The 26181-nt window shown below is 43.8% G+C and overlaps 1 long non-coding RNA gene across 4 annotated transcripts in view; it reads left to right on the top strand.

Annotated features, from left to right (window-relative positions):
- Positions 1–26181, top strand: part of LOC103791807 (uncharacterized) — a 159974-nt gene that overhangs the window by 125922 nt on the left and 7871 nt on the right. For 3 of the 4 annotated variants that reach the window (XR_013532859.1, XR_008480372.2, XR_008480370.2), the window contains one exon: positions 23445–23582. The exons of the other annotated variant lie outside the window; for it this stretch is intronic. This is a non-coding gene — a long non-coding RNA (uncharacterized LOC103791807). The remainder of the gene's footprint in view (positions 1–23444; positions 23583–26181) is intronic. 4 annotated transcript variants of the gene reach the window in all.

Raw genomic sequence — 26181 nt, 5'->3', positions numbered from 1 at the left:
GGGCAACCTGGGAGAAACGAAGCTAGGCGATCCAGGTCTTTGACAAAAGAAAGATATGGCTTTTTTCAGTCCCAATTTATCTCCTGGACTGTGGGCTATTAAAACAAATAGAAGATCTTCCTCTTTATGAATTAAGCATTTCAAGGACAGTCTGGCTGTGGAATAAAATGATCCAGACAAATTATAGCACACTCATAGCCAGCTTTCTGATTCAAGCCTGAGCCTGCCTGAAGCTTCACGTTCACCTAGCGTAAAATAATACCAAATGTTTGGACTTGGAAACCATTTGCCAAATGTTGGAATAATATAACAACACACACACATTATCAGAGACAGAAAATGGCATCCTGGAATCAGCTTAACCCACTGCAAATGAGAAGTAAGAGCCCCTTCAGCAGAAAAGTTCTTTCTAACTGTTGGGTTTCCCCTGGAGCTGTTTGCTGCTTGAGCCCCTCTCGTCCACCCTGTTTTTCCTGGGAGCACATCGTATATTGCAATCGCATTTCACTTAGCTGTCCATGATCAGTTTCTCCAATGTGAATACATTAGAGACAGGTTGTGAATTGGCCAGCCACATCAGCCCCGATCCTGCAGTAAAATGGATGCAGAATAACTACATTTTCCCTTCTCTCTGTGTGCTGGTGGCTTCCACAGGAACCCTCTGAAAATGAAGCATAGAAAGAAGCTCACTTGACCAGACAAAGAACAGACATTTGGCATTTAAAAATGCCTCTTAAATGTCTAGATAGATGGCATATTACCCTATAGCCTTTTCAAAATCTGTAAGACATGCTGTGAATGCTGTTGCCTAAAAACACCAGCCCAGGAAAACCCTCTGGTGTCCCGGTGAGATAGGGAGCAACCTCACCACTTCTGGAAAGAAAAGGTTCCCACTTGCTTCAGGAAATATCTGCTTCTGCCAAATGACAGGACAAGGAAAAGCCAGCAGAATGTTTTGCTTATATTTTTATCCGATCAATCTTGTGTGATAAACAATGCTGTTTGGCCGTGAAAACAATACACAAGATGGGAGAGTGACTGCCTCAAAGGCTGGCAGGAAAGGGCACATTTCTTCAGGACAACATTAAAAGTCACTCGTTGCCTTGAGTGAGTGGTCAGGATTGCAAGTTCAGTGGCGACAGATGCTTTCATGTAAAGCCCCATGGCCTGAAGACAGCTCTCAGGTTGATGCTCAATTGCCACGTGCACCTGAGACATCCCCAGGCATCCAGCAAAGCAGGAGAGCAGCCCAGTATTCCCTGAGGAGAAGGGTCGTGAGGAATGTGGTGGCTGGACACATAGAGGTCTGAAAAGTTTGCTTTTGCTTTTCCTTCCCAAAGGTCATGCCCAATTGCACCTGTGATCGTTCTCATTTGAGGAAAGGCAGTCCAGAGCCCACAGCAGTGGACAAGAGTTGGAGAAAAAAACAGAATGTGCCACCCAAACCAGCAGGCACCTAGGCCTCGTCAGCAGCTTGGGGTCTGACTACCCCCTCAGCTGGGGGAAGCAGGGGAGATAAGACAAGGCTGACCCTAAGGCCTCGTCAGCATCCTCGACCTTGGCAGAGGGCAGACATGCAGACATAGTCCTTGTTTGCAAGGGGCGAGGGGTGGGAGGAGCAGGGGAGTGGAGGAGAGGGCTTTGCTTTGCTGCTGGAGGCCAGCAAGGGCCATTCAGTAAACAAAGCAAAGTAAAGCAAATCACAACAGCAAAGCAGGGTGTGAAAGGGAGAAGGGTGGATTTCTGGGGAGTCCCTGGCAGGTTGAGGTGCTGCCTTGCCCAGAGAAAGGCTGTAAGGTGTTGGTACTTCCATGATACCAAACGGGTGGGGGCTGCCACAGGAGAGGCTGCAGACCACCGTGAGTCCTGGGTGACTGGCTCTGAGCATCAGTCCTCTTCGGTCATTACCATTGCCTCGTTAGCTTCAGCACACCTCTGGCTTCAAAAGTGGGGGTTAGTGTGAATCACAGATGCTTGAGAGAACAGAATATGGGCACCATGGAGAAATGCCTGGGGGAATGCACCTGAGAATCCCACTGCCGAACTCCCCAAGCCTGTGTCTGTCTCCTTGCTCAATCATGTCAGGGAATGTTCCACCTGCTCCATCGTTTTGCTTTGAGAACTTCCTGTCCTGCTTTCTTTGAGAATGCTCCAGGCTTCCTCTTGTTCTTTTGTTCTTTGTATCTCCCCTAATTTCCCAGGCATTCCCATACCTCAGTGCTTCTCAGAACATCCCATTCCTCAGCCCCAAGCTGCCCTGAGAATCCTGACAGGAAGCTTCCTGCTCATCCATTGGAGGACCCATGACTTCAATGGGCTGTTCTGATGAAAAAAGAGAAAGTCACAGTGTTTACTGCCCATCAGTGTAGAGTTACAGAGCAATTCCAATCAGCCTGTGGTCTGGCACAGCTCTTACTAAGGGTGACTGTGCAGCAAAGCAACACTCTCCATGGAGACAGCTGAAAGAATGGGGAGGAGGCCAAGGGAATCCAAGACCTCCCTGCCTTCCTTTGCCTTCTTCAGCTTCTCAGAGGCTTTTAGGAAGAAGCCCTGACCCTGCTTTTTAGATAATTCAGTAGCTGTTCTTAAGGTAGATGGCCACCTTAAAATAAAAAAGAAAGATGATGATTCTCTACATTTGTGTAGCGTTTTACAGTTTTAAGAGCACTTTTTATCTCCCCACCTAAACTGCAGCGCTTTAGGCCTAGGACGGAAATTAACAGGAGGAGTCACAAAACTTGGTTACTCCAATCACAAATTTCAGGTCAGAATGTTTGTCTTCTTCTGGTTCAGGCTAATGTTGACCTCTCTGTTAACATATTTTGGATCTGATTCCAGTGCACCTTTTTCCCTGTAGAACTGAATGAATTCTGTGCTGTTAGCCTGATATGACCACTGGCTTATTTCCCACACAGCCCTAACCGCTGTCAGTTCCCACTGAAACTGATGATTTCGCAGAATTCTTCACCCAAATGTGATACGCACTTCTTTCCTCGTTCTCTCCTGTTCCCCACTTAGCTCTGTTCACTTCATTTCCCCCATTGTTCTTTTCTTCCCTTTCCTTTCCATTCTCTTCCCTTTCTCTATTTCTGTCTCTCATCCTCTCTACTAGATACTGTTTCTTGTCTATCAGCATTCATTAGCAATCACACCTATACTTTTCTTTGTATCTCAGGGGCTGGAAACCTGGAGTTCCTATTTCTTAGGCTTCCTTGATTCCAGGAAGGCAGAGAATAGGCTCTCTTTCCTCTGGCAGAAAGAGATATGGCAGAGATTAGGGCTACACTGGATATGAGTTTCGGCAGCAGACTCCATATTCTACTGTCAGTCACAGCTTCAGGGTCAAGAGGCAGCTAAGAAGCCAGCAGAGGGTTCCTGCGGTTTTCTGACCCTGGGATATTAGTATATCCCAACTTCATAACCTCTGGATCATGGCTAGAGTGGTGTAACCTGAAAACTAGTGGCACCGCCCTAAATTACCTTCCTGTAGCACCGCCAGTAATTTTACTCACATTTTATCCTCTTCCTGTATTGCTTAAAAGTCAACATATTTTATGCATAAAATACCTAGAGTAGTGGTTCTCAAAGACTGATCCTGGAGAAGCATTATCATCATCATCATCATCATCATCATCCAAGAACCTGTTAGAAATGCACACTCTTGGGCCCCATCCCAGACTTACTGGATAAAATACCCTAGGGATGGTACCAAGCAATCCAGATTAACAAGCCCTCCAGGTGATTCTGATATAAACTGGAGTTTGAGAACCACTGTCCTATTGAGACGTTTATTTTCTTATCATAAGCCGTAACTGATAAACGCACACCTTCTTAGTGTGTGCTGCTTTTTTTTATAGTTATAAAATACTATGTTACAGGTAGAAAATTTGGAAAACTACAGAAAGTGTGAATGAGAAACCAGCCCCCACAAAATCTCACTATTGAAAGTTAACTATTGTTAATCTTATTTTTTTCTAGTAATTTCTCCATGCATACACATTTATGCATATAGTTACATAACTGGTCCATCAGTTTGTATCTGATTTTTTCCCCACATAACATTATATTAACATTTCTCTGTGCCATTATGGATGCTTATTTAAAGTTTACTTAGTGTTCTGTGTTATGGAAATACCATAATTAATTACCCACTCTTCCAATGAGAAATGTTTATGTTATTTCTGGGTTTTGCTGGTATCAGTGAATGCCACACTGAATATCCCTAATATAAAATATTTCTCCAATTCTGATTGCTCCATTAGCATCAAAGGATAAATTAGGACATGGATGAGAAGACATTTAGGCAGGACAGTGCTGGATGCTCTCAGAGCAGTGGCTCCTTGCGTAGGGGTAAGCAGAGACCTTATGAAACTAACCAGTTAGAAATCAAGGTGGGAAAGAAGAGAGGAACTTAAGAAAGAAATGGTCTTTCTATTTCTGAGCTTATATAATGTTGTGAGAGTAGAGGTATATCAGAAAGAATGGCAAACAAAATGAAGCAAACAAGCGATTCTTCTCTTGACACCCTAGATATTCACCCGAAAGGTACTATGATTTGAGGCCAGTCCACACTTGCTGTTTATGAAGACACAGAGACTTAAACTCTTTCCCTCCTGAGTCAAGACATCAGCCTGGGGAGACTGAGTCCATTCTTATGTTATAGTGGCATTTCCTTCTATGCTAGATGGGCTGAGGTCAACCTGAGAAATCTAGGTCTTGTTGTGTCAAATCCCTATAGGCTTCAATGTGAATGGCACTAGGTTTAAGAAGCCAGAAAGGATCCAGGGCCAGCAAACAAGACATGTAGTTTTACTGGGGACTTACATACAAGGGAGAGTCCACTGGGGGAGGTCTGTGTAGAAGAACCACATCCACCTGCAAAAAGCATGCAGTTTATACAGGATTTTCACTTTGCACCCTCCCCTTAACAACTTCCACCTGGCAATTTTCATTTAGCCCCAAGCTCAGGGCCTGAATCCCCTGTAAGGACAGTGTTTCATGGGCCGGGCTCGGGGGTCAGTTGTTTTTCATAGGTAAGGAATTAATTTCTAAACACACATTCAGATGCATCTGCCATACAGGGTCACTCTCAGGGTATGCTCAAGTCACTGCTGTCAGGTACATTGGCTGTATACTCCACCGAAAAATGCCCTCGAATGGCCCTCGTGTTCTAACCACCTATTTTTCTGCAATTTCCCTGGGGCCAGGTATGTGGAGGAGCATTGCAGGCAGATGCCATGCTACAATACAAACTATATATATATATATATATACACACACACACACACACACACACACACACACACACACATATATGTCCTTCCAAATGCTTGGGAGTTGATCCTGGATGCCCATAGCAGTCCCACTATGGAGGAACGGGGCCAGCTCTCCACCAGACCCAACAGTCTGTCTTGTTCTGGAGAGAGGCCACCATCTGTGCCTAGTTGGTGAAGAGGTTTGCTGCATACCATCTTTGGGCAGAAGATGAGATGTTTAATGGGTACAAAAAAAGGTCCAGCATGACCATTTAACAAGACACAGGAAGTCGTGTTGTTGAGAGAGCACTGCCCTTGGCAATGGGCTGGTGCCTGGTTCACAGTATCAATGGATTGGCTTCCCTCTGCAATGTGTGGAGGGAGGCCAGAGCAAGACACCAGGGCACCCAGTGTTTTACAGTAAGAGGGTAATCATCCCCTTGCACAAGGAAGGACCAGGACTCACCATCCCAGAAGTATAAGAGGGAATAGGGTGCAAAATAGGTGCAACCCATATATCCTGTTCCAGGCCCTTCCCCAATGAAGTGGGAAAAGTGAACCATCGTGGGCTCATTTGCCATTTCCAGAGGCACATAATGATGTGCTCCCTGGTGGGTAGGTCCTGAGGCAACGGCAATAGCAGGTTGCCACCAATCCCAGGCTGGTGCAAAGTCATGTCAGGAATGGGGCCTGTCCCTCCTGAATGAGGGAGGGAATCCATGGAGGTCTGGCAGCAGCCTCTGCCAAAGACTGTGCTTCAGCTCTTACATAGGTGCAGGGCCAAGCACCGAATGGAGCTCTGTGCTCAAGGGGCTACCAGTCAATGTGCTCCTCTGTTGGACACATACATGCCATCTGGCCACAGTCTGCATCTGAGCGTTCCCAGACCTCTGTCTCTGGAAGGTATCCTTTAGCCAACCTGCCATGAGGTACTGGGCATACACCAGCACTGGGACCCCCTCTGCAATGTCCTCCATAGGTTGCAAGGCACAATATGCAGTGCAGAGTCATTGCTCCATGACACTATCATCCACCTTCAGCCCCCTGCCATAATGGGGACCAGAATCCTAAAGGCACATGTTCATGTCCTTGCCTTTGCCACAGGCCCCACCTAAACCCCTCAGGGTAACCAGCTATGTCCAATTCACAAGGCTGTACCTGCACAAGATCCCTTCCCCCATCCTTGTGTTTTGCTGCAACTTTAGCTTATTCAAAGGCCTCATCCTCCTTTGTGGACCAATCCTAGTGGGGTCCTTTTTTGACTAAGAGGTATGGGGACCTAAGAAGTTGGGTCAAATGGGGAATAAAAGAACGCCCATACCATAGAAGGCCCAGGAAGGTTTGCAGCTGCTTTGGTGTGCTATGACATGGGTAGAAATGCAGCCTATCTATAACGGCAGATGGAATGACTTTGGTCCTATCCAACAAGATGACACCCAAGTATTTGACTGACAAGCCTAGACCCTGGACTTTGTCTGCACCAACCCAATTGAGACAGCAGAGTGTGGGCTGTAGTTTGGAAACTGGAGAAAGACTCAGAAGTTAAATATCCCTGGGGCAGGTGGCAAAGTTCCATTATTCTCCTTCCCAGGTGAATGCAAATTGGCCTTGACTCTCTGGGGCAATAGGAATGCTTAAGAAGGCATAGGCTAAATCAATAGCAAAATGGCACCTGCTGAGTGCCTCTCCTACTCTCATCAGTCGGTAGGGAGATGATGCAAACACTCCCTGCCGATGAGGAGTTCCTACTCCACACTGGGAGGAGGAACAGCTGCCTGCATTCTGGGGGGACCACCTTATTTATTTCCCAGTGATCCACTGCCGTTCTCCATGTCCATCAAGCTTCCACACAAGCCATACAGGGCTGTTGCATGGGCTGTGCACTGGCCTTCTAAGTCCTACCCGGGCCAACCCTCATCAGTCCTGTGATTTCATCATGTCCCCCAGGTGGGTCATATTGCTTCAGGGCTACCTGTTGCCGTGGGACTGGCAACTGTACTGGTGCCCATTTCAAGTTCTCCTGATCACATGCTTCACCACGCTGACTCTTAGTCGGAGTTCTGTTGGGATTCACTCGGGGTGGCTGGCAAAATATTCAAGGAAATATTAAGGAAGTTGTAAGATTATAGTCTCAAACCTTTTGGAAGGCTGAAAGGTTTTTATTAACTTATGGAATGGGCTGAAGGCAGCCAGTTCTTACATTACAGCTCTAGGTTATAGAGTGAAGATCAAGGATAACAAAAGCTTCCCCAGTTAAGTCTGTTTACCCCACATCCCTTGTCCCTATTCTAATTTGTTTACTCATGTAAACTTTGTGCTGGGCAATCCTCTCGGGGGGAGGTGGTAGGGGAATACCTGTTAATGGTGTTTACTCTGGGCCACGGAGCCAAAGGCAGCTTTCATCATTCATAAGACCACTCTTTTAACCACATAATTATCTGCAAACATGTTGACTTAGAACCTCTGTTATTAAATCTATACTGAATAAATGCTAGGAGGAACAGGAAGTGATGGTCAGATAGCTGTAATCACCCACTGAAAGCAGCTGACCATACCTAGCCCGGCTCTTACTCTGTACTCTGGTGTGTGAGACTGTATTTATTCATCGTTGCTGAGTCAGAGTCTGCAGGACAGACCTCTGCAGGTGGTGATCAATGTCTGAGTTCCCCAGCAGCTGTTTGAGGGCTCAGGCCTGGTAAGGTATTGTTCCCAGATGTATTCTGGGATGGGAGCTATGTATACTAAATAGGGTTTTAGTGGCAGTCTCTCAACTGGTGATAGAAGTTCAACCCGTCTGACGTTCATGCCCCCCCATAACCATCTATTGCTGTCACAGCCCCTTGGAACACATGAATGGTACCGTATGTATTAGTCCATTCTCACATTGTTCTAAATAAATAAATGGGTAATTTATAAGGAAAAGAGGTTTAACTGGCTCATGGTTATGCAAGCAGTATGGGAAGCATAGAGGCTTCTGCTTCTGGGGAGGCCTCAGGAAACTTCCAGTCATGGTGGAAGGCAAATGGAGAGTGAGATGTCTCACATGGCAGGAGCAGGAGCAAGAGGAAGGGGCAGGTGCCACTCACTTTTAAACAACTAGATCTCAAGAGAACTCACAATTGCAAGCAGCGTACAAACAGGATGGTGCTAAGCCATTCATGAGAAATTCACTCCCATGATCCAATAACCTCCCCCCAGGCCCCACCTACCACAATGGGGATTACATTTCAACATGAGATTTGGTGGAGATATAGATCCAAACTATGTCAGCATATATGAGAATGCATCTGGCTTCAGTATCCACGAGGCATTCACAGTCTGTTATTCTTAGGTGACCAATGTATAGTTCTACATGTGGCCTCTGGTCCCTGGACACCCTCATCATCATTGCTCTTATTGGGATTCTGGGCCCTTCATCTACATCCCAGTTAAAGAGGTTGGTGCCTGCCATCTCTCTGCAGGAGGGGCAGTGGGATGTACCTGAGGCTCCTTGGCGGAGCTGTTCCAGCTTGAGCTTCTGCCCTAGTTCAACTAGAACAGCATTAGGCTTTTTATCCGTTTTCATGGCAGGTGTCCCTGCCACTAACAGGTCATGACAAATTTGTTGGTAGGTCACTCTGACGGGCCCCATGGCTGACTCCTTTCTTTTCAATCCAGCAGTGTGTCCTCTTCACCCATGCAGCAAGCCTGCTCCATTTCCTCCAAGTCAGTGTCTGCTTGGGCCACCAGAAGCAGTGGCTGTCCTACCAAGGGGTTGAAGATAAGACACTAGTGCATTGTACCATTGGCTGGGTGCCAACTATAAGATGGTGTCTTTCAAGCCAGCACTGAAAAGCTCATCATCAGGACCTTGGTAATGCCTAGCATAGAGAGCATCCTTCATCCCTAATTCCTGGAGGATGTCCTGCAATTCTTCCACAGTATGTCATTGCCAAGGAGATGTGGGGACATCTCCTTCATTTGGCAAGGCTTCCTTGCAGCCTACAACCACCCAGCTGAGGGGCACAGCCTGATCCCCATTACCAGCATCACAGAGGTGCTGCCTCAAGGCCCAGGGGTCTATAATGGATGCCATTTCACTCATGGAGAGTACAATGCCCTCTGCACCCATGTCCCAGAGACAGAGAAGCCAGTCCACAGTCAATTCTCTTCACTTCTGCCTGAACCTATTTTCCAGCTCCACGAATTCCACAGCTGTGTGGTCCCACATGTGGTCTTCCAGGCAGAAGGAAGTCTTTCAGGACTACCTTCTATGGGCACCCATGGTCTGCTTTTATCTTGGTGGTGACCAGCAGATGCACAGAGGGAATGGGAACCTCTAAAAGCTCATCCCAGTCTTCACTCTCCTCCCCACAAGACCATGGGGTCTCAGGACTTAGGGCCTCAGGAGGATTTAGTCATGATAGCTTTGACTCATTGATGTGGCAGCTGGTGATCGTTCAAATAGACTACCTGACAATCTGGGGTATCCATCTTGTGCCTACAGGCAGGACAGTAAGATCTCCAATGTTTCAGCCTGAGCTAATCTGGCATCTCTTTCTAATTGCAGTTCACCCTGTAACTGACAAACACTTGCCTGCAATGTGAGCTCGGCTTCAGTGGCTACTCAGAGGAGCAGTCAGCCAATTGCAGCTGCCACCACCCGGGCGTCTGACCCTTGCTCAGTCAGATCCATCTCCTGCAACAACTCTTCTAGATCCTTTAGCATTTTGGGGGCATCCCCATACTCACATGTTGCACCCCATCCATCAAGAATAGTGGCTTTTAGGCCCCACACATGTGGACATCCAGCTCATAATTTCCCCTGTGGATTCCCCTTCGCTGAACCCATCATTTTGGTGCTCAGAGGATTTTCTCCATCCTTTTGGATAGCTCACCAATTGTTCTGCTAAATCCCTATTGACTCCAGTGGGGATGGTACTAGGTTCAAGAGGCCAAAGAAGAGACCCAGAGACAGCAACTGAGATATGGGGTTAGTGGGGTTTACATACAGGGGAGAGAGTCCAGTGGTGGCCGGCTGGGCAGGAGAACTGCTGGTCCAGTGGTGATGGGCTGGACAGAAGAACCACACAGCCTAGTGGCAGTGGGCTGGGCAAGAGAACTGCATGGCCCAGAGGCTGTAGGCTGGGTAGGAGAAACACAGCCACTTGCAAAAAGCATGCAGTTTATATGGCATTTTCACTTAGCACCCTTCCCCTAGCAGCCTCCACCTTGCAATCTTCATCCAACCCAAAACCCAGAGCCTGGTTCCCTTGTACAGCCCATGTTCCACAGGATGGGCTGGGGACTCAGATGTTCCTCATAGATAAGGAATGAATGCCCTCAAACACACATTCAGGTATGTCAGCCATACAGGGTCATTCTCACGGTATGCACAAGGCACTGCTGTCAGGGGCATTCACCACACGTGTTTGGCCACATTATAGGTGTTTTGGCAATACTTCCTGATTGAGTAAAAATGAAAAAAAAATAGATGGATAGAATATTTCTGAAAGCCCAGGCATATATAATATTATCTTAAATCCCCCAGGTTTAGTGATTCCCTATAAAATCCCATGCCTAGAAATGGATCCATTTCCCAGCATGCATGGCACAAATAGGCATTCTTCTCTCTTCGGCTCTTGTCAATTAATCAACAAATATTTATCAAGGATCAACCACATGTCTAGCACTATTCTTGTGCAGGAAATAACACAAACTTCTCCCCGCCTTTGAGGAGCTTATAGTATATTTTTTATTTTTAATTGACAAAAAACAATTGTTCATATTTATGGGATAAAATGTGATGATGTGATATTTTGATCAATGTATACATTGTATTAGAAAGATTCAATCAAGCCAATTAATATATCCATTTTCTCATCAACTTCTTTTTTTGTGGTGAGAAGATTAAAAATCTATTCTTTTAGCAGTTTTGAAACATGTAATACATTATTATTAACTGTGATCACCATGCAGTGCAATAGATCACTAGAGCTTTTTGCTCCAGCCTGAGACTTTATGCCCTTTGATCAACATCTCTTTCCATCTCTACCCCTCTCCCCCAGCCCCTGGTAGCCACCTTTCTATTCTCTCTTCTCATTTTCATGGAATATCTTTTTCTATCCCTTCATTTTAAGTTTATTTGTGTCCTTAGAGATGAAGTGAGTTTTTCTAGGCAGCATATAGCTGGGTCTTAAATTTTTATCCATTCAGCCACTCAATATCTTTTGATTGGACAATCTAATTCATTTACATTCAAAATAGTTATTGACGTGAGAGCTTATGATTGCCATTTTGTTAAATTTTGTTCTGGTTAATTTGGAGAGCTTTTATTTTTCTCTTACTGTCTTCCTTTGTGGTTTGATGATTTGTGTAGTGGTATGCCTTAAATCCTTCTTATCCTTTGTGTATTTGCTAAAGGTTTTTGTTTTGTGGTTACCATAAGACTTACATAAAACATCGTATGCTAATAACAGGCTATTTCAAACTGATAATAACTTTGATTACTTGCACAAATTTTACACTTTTACTTCCTCCTAATTTGTTTTTGGTCACACATTTTGTGTCTTTTATAATTTGTATCCCTTAAGAAATTACTGTAGCTATAGTTGTTTTTAATAGTTTTGTCTTTTAACCTTCATCCTAGAGATATAGTTTGTTTTCAGACAACAATTACCGTATGAGTGTTCTGAGTTTAACTATATATTTACTTTTACCAATGAGTTTTATATTTTTATATGTTTTTATGTTGCTGCTTAGTGACCCTCCCTGCTTTTTAAGTCTGAGAAAGTGATTTTCTCCTTTTCGTTTTTTAAGAGTAGGATTTCCAAGTATAGTATTCTTGGTTGACAGGTTTATTTTCTTTTTTAATCTTTCAGCTTTTTGAATATATCATCCCATTACCTTCCGGCCTACAGGATTTCTGCTGAAAATCCTCAGAGAGTCTTATTAGAGTCCCCTTATATATAACTGTCACTTTTCTTTTGCAGCTTTCAGTATTCTTTCTTTGTCTTTAATGTTTGACAGTTCTATTGTTAAGTATCTTGGTGTGAGTCCCTTTGGACTCATCCTATTAGGTGTATGTGGAGTTTACTGGATTTAGGTTTTTATTTCCTTCCTCAGAAGTGGGAAGTCTTTGCCATTATTTTTTTGAATATGTGTTCTGTCCCTTTCTCTTTGTCTTCATCTTCTGATACTCCGATAATGTATTTATTATTCCACTTGATGATGACCCACAGTCCCTTAGGTTGTCTTTACTTGTTTTCTCCTCATATTGTTTGATTTTCTTTAATCCTTCTTTATGTTCACTACTCCTTTTTTCTGTTTGATCTAGTCATCGTTAAAGCAGTCTATGGAATTTTTGAATTCAGTTATTCTTCACCTTGATTTCTGTTTGTTTCTTTTTTTTTTTTTACATTTTCTACATCTCTGTTGAAGCTGTCAGTTTTTCCAAGCATCGTTCTCTTTACCTTGGTGAACATCTTTACCATTGTCCTTTTGAATTTCCTGTCAGGTAAATCATATATCTCTATTCCATTGAGTCAGTTTCTGACGATTTATCTTGTTCTTTTATTTGGAACATGTTTTCTTCATTTTCCAGTTTTTTCATTTTCCTTCACTCTCTGTGTTGTTTCTGCACATTAGATGAAAAAAACTACCTTCCCCAATCTTGTTATACTGCTCTGTGTGGGACATGCTCCTCCCCTGTTAGCCTGGCCAGGCATTCCTCTAAACTATTTGTGTTTGTCCAGCTTACTGTTTTGTTCTTATTGGCCTCCAAGAAATTAAAGCATCAGGTGAGTGTAGTGGCACACACTTGTAGTCTAGCTACTTTAAGGGCTGAGACAGGAGGATCCCCTGAGCCTGCAAGGTTGAGGCTGCAGTGAGCCATGATCATGCCACTGCACTGCAGCTTGGGCAACAGAAGAAGACTCTGTCTCAAAAGTGTCAAGTCATGCTATTGTCTTAAGAGAGGTGGGATAGAAGCCAGTCCCTTGGGATGCAGATGGAAACATTCTTTCTTTGTAGAGAAGCTGAGAGCTAGAGTTTATCTTCACTCATTCTGCTCTACATCAAGGAAAGGGTCTGAAACACATGCCTGTACTGTTCATCAGACTATTGACTTTGAACCTGGGGAGATGGCTGCTGAACATTTACAAGTTTAAAAGTCACCTTTTTTGTTCGCAGTGATCTAGGAGACTCAGGAGTGCAGTCTGTCAACTCCCATAGTGAGGAGATTTAAGAGCTAGTCCTTCAGGTGAAAGTTGTAAAAGTTAGGGCATGCAGAAACTATTTCTAGGGAGAGTCTGCAGATTTGAATTTATTTCTGGAGCAAGCAAGGGAAGAAGGTGTGGGGAGTTCCCACTCTTCTGTTAGAGCAAGCAGAAGTTTCACACCTTCCTAGCAAGGGGACACTTCTGGTCTGGGGTTATCACTGAAGCGAGCCAGAAAGGAAGGTGCAGGGAGTGCTCTTTCTCTTTCAGACATGGAGACGTCTCCCAGCATTCTCCCAGTGCAAGATTCCAAGACTTTATCTTTAGAGCAAACCAGGGAAGATGGCACAGGGAATGCTGTCTTTTCATTCTTGCTAGAGTAATTCTTCAACCTCTTTCTTTGGAGAGATAGCGGGGCTGGAATTATTGTCAGGCCTCCGTGTGCAAGCCTGGACCCAGAAAGTGTGAAGTCCTGCCTGCCTCTGCTGATTGACCCCCACCCCCTGCCTGCTTTCACCATTAACCCTGATCGCCCAGCGAAGCTTCCCCTGGACATTAAGCTTCTCACCCCACCCTGCCATCTTAACTGTTATTATGAAAATGTGAGTACTCCTCACCCCACCCTGCCATCTTAACTGTTCTTGCTCTGTGAATATCCCTCTGCCCACCCTACCAACTTAACTATGTACATCTTACCCCACCTGCCATTGTAATTGAACTTATGGTAATGTATACTCCTTGACCCTACCCACACTGCTGCAACTGACCTTACTCTATAACACCACTGCCCACCCCAAACCTATAAAACCAACTGCTGTCCCACCACCCTTTGCTGACACCCTTTTCGGCCTCAGTCCACCTGCACCCAGGTGAACAGACAGCCATGTTGCTCACACAAAGCCTGTTTGGAAGATATCTTTATTAAATGCATTTAATATTCGGTACTATTGGACGCAAATAACAATTATCTCTGAAGCAAGCTGGGGGAAAAAAGTGCAGAAAGTGCTCACTCTCCTGTTCAAGCAAGAAGTCTCAGATCCTCTCTGCAGTGGGAACATTCTGGTCTGTAGCTATTGACGAAGCAAGCCAGGAAAGAAGCCTCCGGGAATGCTCACTTTCCCTTTCAGTCCACCAGCCTCTCTTTGATAGAGATTGTAGAGATTTAAGGTTTATTTTTTTGAAGACAGATAACAGATAATCAAACAAATCCATGGTTCTATGAGAAAATTAAAAGAGTTTAGCTTGACACACAATGACCAGGTTTAACCAAACTCAGGCCTGGCTGATTGCCACTCACGTGGAAGCCAAAAACGAGAAGCAAGATGGGGTAGAAGGAAAGCATTTTTATTCAAATGTTAACTATTGAGAAGAATGGCTGGACTTAGGTCTCTAAGAACGATCTCGGGTTTCTAGGCTGAGTGAAGGGGTTGAGAAGGGAACTTGGTATAGGAAGCCTGTGGGAGTGGGGCAGGATGGAGGTCAGCATATCTTGCTCCAATGTCTGTCTTAAGATGTCCACTTGGAATATGGGCTGGTATCATTTTGACAATGGTGGGGTTGTAGTTTAACCACCTTGAGGCAATTTCTAGGTGGGGAGACTTCTGAAACTGGGTCTCTATGCCTGGTTTATTTCAAGATTAGCCCCTGGAGCTTCTAAGCAAGTACATCATTAGACAAGCACATATGGTGCAGGGAGTTTCTGGAATAGAAAGAGGAAGAAAGGATTTTCTTAAGATTAAGAATACGGAAAATAAAACTTCAAAATACATTTTGTGGTTAAGATACTGGGTTACATAGAGTGTGAAGAGGGTATGCTACTTTCGTCACTATAGTTCCAGCTAAGCAATGGAGGCTTAGTGGGGGATGGTAGATGACCTGTCTTAGATTCATTTGCAAACAAATGGTCCAGGCTCAGCATAGATTTCAAATCATACCCAGCAGAGGATATGGCAGATCTGGATAGAGCTGTAGGGTTTATTTATTTCTTTCTAATTTTTAAATTATTTTTGAGATGGAGTCTCACTCTGTCACCCAGCCTGGAGTGCAGTGGTGCAATCTTGTCTCACTGAAACCTCTACCTCCTGGGTTCAGGTGATTCTCCTCCCTCAGCCTCCTGAGTAGCAGGGACTACAGGCACTCGCCACTATGCCCAGCTAATTTTTGTATTTTTAGTAGAGATGGGTTTTTACCATATTGGCCAGGCTGGTCTCGAACTCCTGACCTCGTGGTCCACCCGCCTTGGCCTCCCAAAGTGCTGGGATTACAGGCGTGAGCCACTGGGGTTATTTTTTAATTAATTTTTCTTTTTTTTTTTTGGAGACAGGGCTTTGCTCTGGAGTGCAGTGGTGCCGTCATGGTTCACTGCAGCCTTGACTTCCTGGACTCAAGTGATCCTCCTCTATCAGCCTCCCAAGTAGCTAGAACTACACTCATGCAGCACCACACTTGGTTAATTTTTTACTTTTTTTGTAGAGATGAGATCTTGCTATGTTGCCAATGCTGGTCTCAAACTCCTGGCCTCAAGCAATCCTCCTACCTTGGTCTCCCAAAGTGCTGGGATAACAGGTATGAGCCACTGAGCTCAGACAGTTTTATGCTTTAAGAGGCTTCATGTGTTAGTGTCTTGGTTCGAGTGGTGAGGGATAACTGTTAGCAACTTGTCATGACTTGATTGGGAATGAAATAATATAATAACTATATAGTAATCAATGTAATCAAGAACAGTTTCCTCAAAAATATCTGGCTGGAGTAGCAACTGGGTGCTTCTCCCATGCTGATTCTGGTGTAGGAAAGTTTAAATCTTTCCCCCTGAAGTTTCAACAATTTGAGCCTATGAAACAGATTAATAACAGATGAAAGGAAAAAGGCACACAAATTTGCATCTGGGCATGAGAATCATACACAAAATATGAGGCTCAAAGGTGGGGGTTGATGGTTGAAGTTTTTATACCCTCCTGAGGTTACAGAAAAACATAGGGGCTTGAAGCATGCCAAGACAGGTTACAAGAGTGAGAGAAAAAGGCTAGCGTAAGACCACTAGCCTGGCTAGTGACGATGATCTTGTTATGCAGATGAACCTCATAGGTAGCAATCCTTAAAGAATAGATAAATAGTAGCCTGTAATAACAGTTTCTCTGTCAGACTTTCAAAGGCGTCGGACTCTGAGTCAGTCTCTCTCTCTCCCTCCCAACCCCATCACTTAATCTTTCCTAGATCTGGACATGGGGTTGCCTCAGAAAAGGCCTGTTTGCATCTCCTAGTTACTTCACTTTATTTCCTCCACAGATGCAAATCTCCCTTTCCCCCTAGAAGGAGGAAATTGCAGGGCTATTCTTGTGCTTGCAGCCTCTCTGAATAGCCATATCAAATTATGCCAAAGAAGTATATTTGGCTGGGCTCAATGGCTTATGGCCGTAATCCCAGCACTTTGGGAGGCTGAGACGGGTGGATCACTGAAGGTCAGGAGTTTGAGACCAGCATGGTCAACATGATGAAACCCCATATCTACTAAAAATACAAAATTAGGATGGTGTGGTGGCAGGCGCCTATAATCCTAGCTACTCAGGAGGCTGAGGCAAGAGAATCGCTTGAACCCAGGAGGTGGAGATTGCAGTGAGTCAAGAGCCCATCATTGTACTCCAGCCTGGCAGACAGAGCGTGAGACTCTGTCTCAAAAAAAAAAAAAGAAGTATATTTTGGGGTAAAGTATATTTTGTTTCCCTCACTGGTCAGTTAGTAGAAGCTGTTTAGCATACTATCTTGAGAAGAATTCCTCAATGAGAATTCCAACTTCAGAAGGAGTTAGAAGCAAGCTAAAGCAAAGAAGCAAAGCGAGTGATTATTCTCTTGACACCCTAAAAATCAAAAAACAGTATGTTCTGAGGAAAATCATGCTTGTGTTTTCTTTCCTTCTTTTTTTTTTTTTTTTTTTTTTTGAGACGGAGTTTCGCTCTTGTTACCCAGGCTGGAGTGCAATGGCGCGATCTCGGCTCACCGCAACCTCTGCCTCCTGGGTTCAGGCAATTCTCCTGCCTCAGTCTCCCGAGTAGCTGGGATTACAGGCACGTGCCACCATGCCCAGCTAATTTTTTGTATTTTTAGTACAGACGGGGTTTCACCATGTTGACCAGGATGGTCTTGATCTCTTGACCTCGTGATCCACCCCCCTTGGCCTCCCAAAGTGCTGGGATTACAGGCGTGAGCCACCGCGCCCGGCACTTGTGTTTTCTGAGGACACAAGAACTTCACCTAACTTCTTTTTTGATCTGATCCAAGCCATCAGCCATCGAGAAAGGTGATTGAATGGTGATGTCTTCCATGAGTCCAGTAATAAGTATGCTCGTGCCCATCTGTGATGGTGCTTAGTCCTATCCAGGCCCAAATCCACAACGGGGCATAATTTTTCAGTAACTGCCCAAGGCTTAGGAAATTGACTATTATGCCAAGATGTCCAAAACACAGCATGAGCCTGTAGTGGATGGTACAGCCTTAGTGGCTTACAGATGCAGTGTAGTTTAAAAAGACTGCTGGACTACTTGATATCATAATCCCCAGAGTCTAGGTTAGTTGGAATACTCACAAACTGCATGAACTTGAGAAGCTCAGTTTCTTTCCTAAGCATCAGTTTCTCCATTTATTAAAAAAAAAATCAGTCCAATAATTCCTGTTCTTCCTACTTCACAGGGTTTTTATGACACTCAAATGAATTCATGCTTGGAAGAGCATTTCACTTGGTTCTAGACAAGAACAAGCTATCATCATTAGTTTGCTGGTGACAGGGAAAGCTGCTACTTCCTTTCCCTACCTTCTTTTTTCTTTTCTTTTCTTTTTTTAACAGGGGTAGTCATTTATGCACCAGAAATAACAGTTAAATTTCTAGGTTGTGTGCTCCTCTTAGTGAAATGATTTAGAGCCATGTGTAAATAGCACATAAATTTATTATGACTTGGGTCCAAACCGGGGAATGTGTCTGTATATACACACACATGCAATCACCTCTCAACATCTAACAGTGAAAAATATTGCAGCCTTGTAAAAACCAAAGCCACTTTCTTCCTAACTCCTGACAGCTAAAACGTCCTTAAAATAAATGGGAAGGAAAGTTCACTCTACACACCAGAGCTATGGAGTTTTTATAAATCAGGCAAATTTTGAGTCTTGCAGGTAACGTCAGACCTGACGTTTACACTCCTGGTATTTATTTCAAGCCTAATTACTTGCTGCTGAATCGCCCAGGTGCCTCTCCAGGCACAAAGATGCGGAACTGCTATTTATTTATTCTAAAGAAACAAACAAACAAAAAGTTGACCACTGGGCCAAGTTAATCAAAAAGTTTTTAATAGAGTCATTGAAAGACCAAGGCAAATGCTTGGAGCCATAAGCAGGTGGCGCAAATCATTTTTAGTCTTGTTAGAGAATGCGCAGCGGGCTGCTGCAGGGAGATGATTTCCTGCCTAATTAATCTGCATGTTGCCACCCCGGAATTTATTCATTTTGGGGCATGAATCCCATCTGTAAGGCCAGTTGTTAGAAATGGTGAGAAAATACTTTCTTTTTCCTTATTTATTAGAGGAGAGAAGGAAAGAGAGAGACAGAGAGAGAGAGAGAGAGAGAGAGAGAGAGAGAGCAAGCGAGCGCAGAGAGTCCATGTAGTTAAATTTCAGCTCGAAGCAAATCAAATGCTCCTCTGAGTCTTCAGTATTTGAAAGCAGCCAAATGGCTGATGCAGGGTGGCCTGTTCTTTTTGTATTTATGAAGGAATTTATATGTATGTGTGTGTATACATACCACATTTCCTTCATAAATGTATATATCACAAAACCACATATATATTGCATTATATATATAAATATAGATACATATATATTACATTATATATATGCAAATATATATATATATCTATATCACTTTTTTGTTTTTAGTGGCAACATCTTAATTGGACAGAGCTGCCAGTCACTGGGGATGTGAGATGTTTTGAGGCACCGATTGATTAACCAATCAGGCATGCTGCACTAGTCTAAATAGTGTCTTTGTGAAACTTAAAAAAAAATGCACCCCTTGCTCAAGACATTTTACTTCTGTTTGTTTGGAAATTGTCATACTGTATTGAATATATTAGAGTAAGACACTTTACTGCCACCTGCCAGAAAGCTGTCATCATACAAACTTCAATCTACAGTGTCTTCAATGCGAAGACCACCTCTTTAGATGCGTTACTCTTGCCTACCACATGGCCTAAACAATTGTACATGTTGGCACCACCATCGATGCAGCATTTAGCAAGCTGCCGGGGAAGACTGGCTGGTCATATGGTCCCTGCCCTCAGGCAGCTCAGTCTAGCTATGAAGGCAGACGTTAGTCAAACTAATCGTTCAAATATGTGTACGATGACAAAATTGGGAAGCGCTTGAAGCAAAATTTCGGGGTGCTACGGGACTTCTTTAATGTGATGATAAATGTGTATCTAGTGTATCTAGTGTTGAAAATAGTTCTTGGCAACACAGTGAGTGCTCAACTGATGGTCACAAGGATGAAGATTACACAAATTACAACAATGCACAAAATGGAAGTGTGAGGAAATAGAGCTTTCTTTGTAGAACTGATTTTAATATCTGATTCGGAGACCTACCAAGCAGACAATGTCAAACAGTGCTGTTTGGGTAATTCAGTTCAATCTAGTGACTTCCAGTCAGATTCAATCCCCGTGTCCTTCCAAGCTCTGTCTGTGGTCAGTGTAAGTCTTCAGAGACAGTCAGCTGCTTCCCTGACTCTGTGTGGTTGGGTCACAGGCCACCTGTGGATGCTCCTTCCTCACCCCTCCAGGCAGCCTATTCAAACTGGGTTGTCAATGTCCCTGCTTATGTGGGCCTCTTTCTGAATGCTGAAAGCCCCATTGGTCCCCTCCAAGCCACTTTAAAGGTAGGGCCCATCACGACCAAGGGCAGCCAGCTGCTGTTACTTCGGCTTGTGCTGTGCCTATGTGTAGGGTGGGTCTTCAGTGCTTCCCCTCCCAAGCTGCAGCCAGAGGCCAGATGGCACATCAGGGCATCTTTTCTGATGCTCAGAAGGTCCGGTGCTTGGCTTAATTGTCTACAGTCACCATCTTGAAATTCACAATCATTTTATCTTTGAACTTGTCTTTTGTGAAATAGTGCACACACCTGAGCAGAGGAAGGTGTGTAAAATGCATGTCGCCATTTCTTCCTGTCCCATTTGCACATAGCATTTGAGTTAATTCCTTGTATTGACCAAACACTTAAGTGAAAATGGTGACATAGAAAGAGAGAGCAACCCATAGTTTCTTTTGTCTTCAGTCCTTCCTTAACTCATCAGTAAACCAAAGGTAGAGAACATCAGTAGAATATGCGTATGTCACAAAGGGAAATAAAGACAGCATCTCCCCTGTTCTGGAAAGGACAGAATATGTATGCACGTACAAGCTATGAAATACAAATTGTGTAATGTCAGGGCTTCTGCATATGAGTTAAATGATTTTAAATTTGCATTTAAAGCTGGCATTGCATGATATAAAGTAGAATGGCAAAATTCGGGCTCATAATTTTACATTCTAATTTTTCTTTACTCAGAACAACATTAAATAGCAAATAAAAAACTCCATGACAAGTTGAGAGAGAAAGACTGCAGAAGAAAGTGAAAAGCTTTTAATTTTAGCACTTTGCCCTGGTTTTTGAACAAGAAGCCTTACATTTCATTGCACTATGTCCTGCAAATGATGTAGCTGGCCTTGCTCAATCTCCACACGTTGCATAGAGCCCCTTCCCTGCTTTTCCCACCCCCAGCAAAAAGCTAGGAGGTGGGGAGGGAAGGCAAAAGGTACACAGCTTTGTACACTTAATTTTCTTTTTCCCTGAAACTCCAACCCTTTCTGTTTTCCCAGCACGTGTTTCTAGCTCCTCCAAGGGCAAAGCATTGACAGCCAGGTTTAGTTGTCTCTCTACCCTTCTGGGAAAATGGCTGTGGCCTCTAGCTGGGAGCTGTGTCTTCTGAACATAGTAAGAGTCTGGTCTTAGCTTTCAGGCTGGCCTGTCTCCATGGCTATTCGTTACAGTTCACACTTAGTTGGGACTTTTGGGAGAGAGGGAGAAGCCAGAGCCAGCAAGAACACGGAGAGGAGACAGGCAGGGGTCAGAGCACAGTGCTTTCACATCTCTCCTGATGTAGACAGTAGAAACTTCGTGAGCACCTGCTGCATAGGGCATGGCTCTGTTGGGACTCAGAAAACAGAACCCAAAAAGGAAGGCCTCAGCAGCAGCCCCGGAAGCGAAAGTTTCTCTCTGACCTTCTCCTTCCTTTCTCTGAGTCCCATTCTCTCCCAAGACCAGCCATTGAGACTACAATCCCTCTTCCCCAAGGCAGGTTACAGAAACCGGAACCGTTTTTCCCTAAAGCCAGCCATAAAATCTAAATATATTATCTGTGAAAACTGACCATAAAGAATGTATCTGACCTACCTGGTTTGACTGAAGGTCATAAGACCCCCATTCCAGAGAGGCCCTGCCCTACGCCCAGAAGGAAGCGATGCTTTAGAGACACCAAGAAAAATCTAGACAGACAGGCCTTGCTGGATTTTCTGATTCAGTCTATTAACATTAGATCATCCCCCTTTTTGTCAAATCAGACATCTACCTGGCTGTCCATACTTCGTTAAGCTTAAACATAAAAACAAATAGTCCCCCCAACACCCCGCCTTTGGCTTCATTCTGAAGCCTCCGTGGATACACGTTGAATGAATTAGGATGCCTTCTCTCCTATTACTCGGTTGGCCTCATGTCAGTGATTTTTCAATGAACTGCAGTTCCCTCGTCAGTGGGCTGCCATGTGGGGCACGCAGGGAAGCACAGTGGACTCCAGGAAGGAAGAGGCAAGGCCCTTTGGGGAATGAGCATCACTCAGTGGCAGATACAGGAAGCCCCACAGCCAGGGTTTTCGGTCTTCTGCTCCACAGCGCACAGGCTTCAGAGTCCTTCCTGAGGATTCTCCATTACCACCACACTTTTCAATTTTAGGAAATCAGCATGTTTTATTCATTAAAAAGATAAAATATCTTTGTGCCAGGAAGGCCCCAGAGGAGAGCAGTGCTCAGAGTGGCTAATGGATTTCTTTATAATGCAATTTAATGCAACAAGGCAACTCATGTATTTATGGTTGGGAGAGTTTTCTCCTTGGATTGGGGATGATGGGCTGACAGCCTTAAACTGGGGATACTGCAGAATCCACACCCAGGTCTGGCCTCACAGAGGCAGCGGCTTTTTGCCTAAGCTACAGCCCTGAGGCTGAGCCATTATCCTGAGTGACCCATCCCCAGGAGACCAAAAGGCAGCAGGGCTAGGCCGCTCTCTAGCCATCACCTCTCAGGCCCAGAAGGGAGACCCTGCAGGTCACCAAACAAGGGTTGAATTGTCCTCTGAGAAAAACAACCTCTTGAGCATGAAAAAGTCCCAGCACTGGTATTAGAAACCAATTGAAGCAGGGATGGGTAAGCCTTCTGTGAGGAGGGAACTCTTTTCATTTTCTAGAATCTGAGATTCCTGAGAAGACCGTGGAGGGGAGGCTCCTCTTCTGAGAGTCGGGTGGTGACACAGAAGCCTGTGAAGCTGAGGACCTTCTCACTGGGAGCTCTGACTAATCAAGAACAGCCAGGGCAACGGCCGCGTCTGTGGCCAGCAGAAATCTTTCCTATACCCCCGGCTTAAAGGAAAGAGAAACTGTGGGATTATAGCTGTCCTATAAAAAAAGCAAAATTCATCTTTTTCACATTCATCTGTGGGGAAGAAAATAGACACTGAGGGCTGAAAGCTCTTCTTCCATGGGTCGGCCAGGATGGCATCTGGTGTCTCAAAGGCCAGAGGCAGGTGAAGGTAGTGGAGGCTGAGAGAGGCTTTGGGGGAGGAGGGCTCCACTGTTGGCAGCTGCTTCCCCTCCTTCTCTCTGTTTTGATCTACTAGTACTTCTGTGTTTCTGTTTCTCCTCCTAGCCTGGCTTTTCTACCCTTGGAGAGGCACTCAAAGAAGGCTCTGGGCAGGTGAGCAGAAGGCAAGAGACAGGAAAGGAAGCCAGGCAGTGAGGTCATCGGGAGGTCACATTGTGGAACCAGAGGTCAGAGCACTTTGAGGTCAGTGTTTCTGGTATGGGGGGTCCTACCTCTGCTAGAGCATAAAGACACAAAATACATTTTCTGAAATCGTTCTTTCCTCTGAAGCTTTCTGGTTTGGTTGAAAACAAACAAATGAACAGGCTCCTAGAAGAGAAAATAATTTCACTTTTCATAGTTTTTTGTTTTTTCATACCCTTTAGAAAATAATTTCAACTTTTATTTTAGATTCAGAGGTACATGTGCAGGTTTGTTATGGGTATATTACATGATACTGAGGTTTGGGATATGATTGATCCCATCACTCAGGTAGTGAATATAGTACCTAATAGTTTGTTTTCTAAGCCTTTCTCCTCTCCCTCCCTCCCACCTCTAGTTGTCCCCAGTATCTATTATGGCCATCTTTATGTTCATGAGTACCCAATGTTTAGCTCCGACTTGTAAGTGAGCTTTACCAGTATGCAATATCTGGCTTTCTGTTCTTGCATTAGGTTGGTGGCCTTTAGCTCCTCCCACTGGGTTTCTTAGGTTTTCTTCTAGCATTCGTACAGGACATGATTTTGTTCTTTTTATGGCTGCATAGCATTCCATGGTGTATATGCACCAATTCTTTATCCAATTCACCATTGATGGACACCCAGGTTAATTCCATGCCTTTGTTATTATGAAAAGTGCTGCAATGAACATACAAGTGCATGTGTTTTTTTGGAAGAAAGATTTATTTTCTTTTGGATACATACCTAGTAATGAGATTTCTGGGTCAAATGGTAGTTCTGTTTTATGTTTTTTGAAAATTTTCAAACTGTATTCCACAGTGGCTGAACTAATTTGCTTTCCTACCAGCAGTGTATGTGGTCCCTTTCTCTGCAGCCTCACCAGAATCTGTTGTTTTTTTGGCTTTTTAATAACAGCCATTCTGACTGGTGTGAAATGACACGTCATTGTGGTTTTGATTCGCACTTCTGATTGTTAGTGATACTGAATATTTTTTTCATGTGTTTGTTGGCTGCTCGTATGTCTTCTTTTGAGAAGTGTCTGCTCATGTCTTTTGCCCATTTTTTAATGGGTTTTTTGTTTGTTCAACTGTTTAAGTTTCCTATAGATTCTGAATATTAGATGTTTGTTGGATGCATAGTTTGCAAATACTTTCTCGCATCCTGTGGGTTGTCTGTTTACTCTGTTGATAGTTTGTTGTCGTTGTTTTTGGGTTTTGTTTGTTTGTTTTGCTGTGCAGAAGCTCTTCAGTTTAATTAGGTCCCACTTGTTAATTTTTGTCTTTAGACTTAGTCTAAATTATTTCCCAAGGCCAATTTCCAAAATGGGGTTTCCCAGGTTTTCTTCTAGGATTCTTATAGTTTGAGGTCTCACATTTGAATCTTTAGTCCATCTTGAGTAAATTTTTTTACATAGTGAAAGGTAGAGGTCCACTTTCATTCTTTTGCATATGGCTAGCCAGCTTTCCCAGCACCATTTATTGAATAGCAAGTCCTTCTCACATTGCTTATTTCTGTCAACTTTGTCAAAGATCAGATGGTGATAGGTGTACGGCTTTATTTCTGGTTTCTCTATTCTGTTTCACTGGTTTTTGTAGCAGTATGATGCTGTTTTGGTTGCCATAGCCTTATACAGTTGGAAGTTGGATAATGTAGAGCCTCCAGCTTTTTTCTTTTAGCTTAGGATCGCTTTGGCTCTTCAGGTTCTTTTTTGGTTCCATATGAAGGTATAGTTTTTCTAGTTCTGTGAAAAATGATGTCGATAGTTTGATAGGAATAATATTGAATCTGTAGGTTGCTTTGGGCAGTATGACCATTTTAACCATATGGATTCTTCCAACCCATGAGCATGGAGCATTTTTCCATTTGTTTGTGTCATCTCTGATTTCTTTCAGCAGTGTTTTATAGTTCTTCTCATAGAGATCTTTAATCTCCTTGGTTAGTTATATTCCTGGGTATTTTTTTTACATGTGTGGCTATTGTAAATGGGATTGCATTCTTGATTTGGCTCTCGGCTTGAACATTATTAGTGTATAGAAATGATACTGATTTTTTTACATTATTTTTGTGTCCTAAAACTTTACTGAATTTGTTTATCAGTTCCAGGAGGCTTCTGACAGAGTCTTTAGGAATTTCTAGGTATAGACTCATATCATCAAACTTTTTTCTTTCTCGTGAGTGCTTGCTCAGAGTCCTTGCTCTGGCCAGGATTTCCTGTCTTTGCTTTACCCTTTGCACAGTTTTCTCCTTTTTATTCTCTACTTTAGCTTCTTTTTTAAGTGTAGATGGTCATTGGGGCTGGAAAAGTAGACTTGAGAGCCAAGGCAGTGGCAAAGTTGCATAAAGAAAAGACACAGGTATCTAATGAATAAATCTACAAAGACAATAGAAAACAGGATAATACTGGTTGCTATTGATTCAGAATCCAATATATTCAAGGAACTTTCTATATATCATGTCATTTAGTCCTCTCAATAATTTAGACCTCATTAGGGATGACGAAGAAATCAAGTGTCTAAATAGAGAGAGAGAAAGAAGAGGAGAAACCAAAGAGAAATAAGAGAAATCAATATGTGTGATATAAGATGGTGAATGGCTAGAACAGGTCCCACTTCTCTTTTTCAGGC

The sequence above is a fragment of the Callithrix jacchus genome, chromosome 3, assembly GCF_049354715.1.
Source record: "Callithrix jacchus isolate 240 chromosome 3, calJac240_pri, whole genome shotgun sequence".
NCBI classification, from domain to species: domain Eukaryota; kingdom Metazoa; phylum Chordata; class Mammalia; order Primates; family Cebidae; genus Callithrix; species Callithrix jacchus.
The sequence above is the reverse complement of the archived record's forward strand: the minus strand, read 5'-3'. Positions and strand labels throughout refer to the sequence as shown.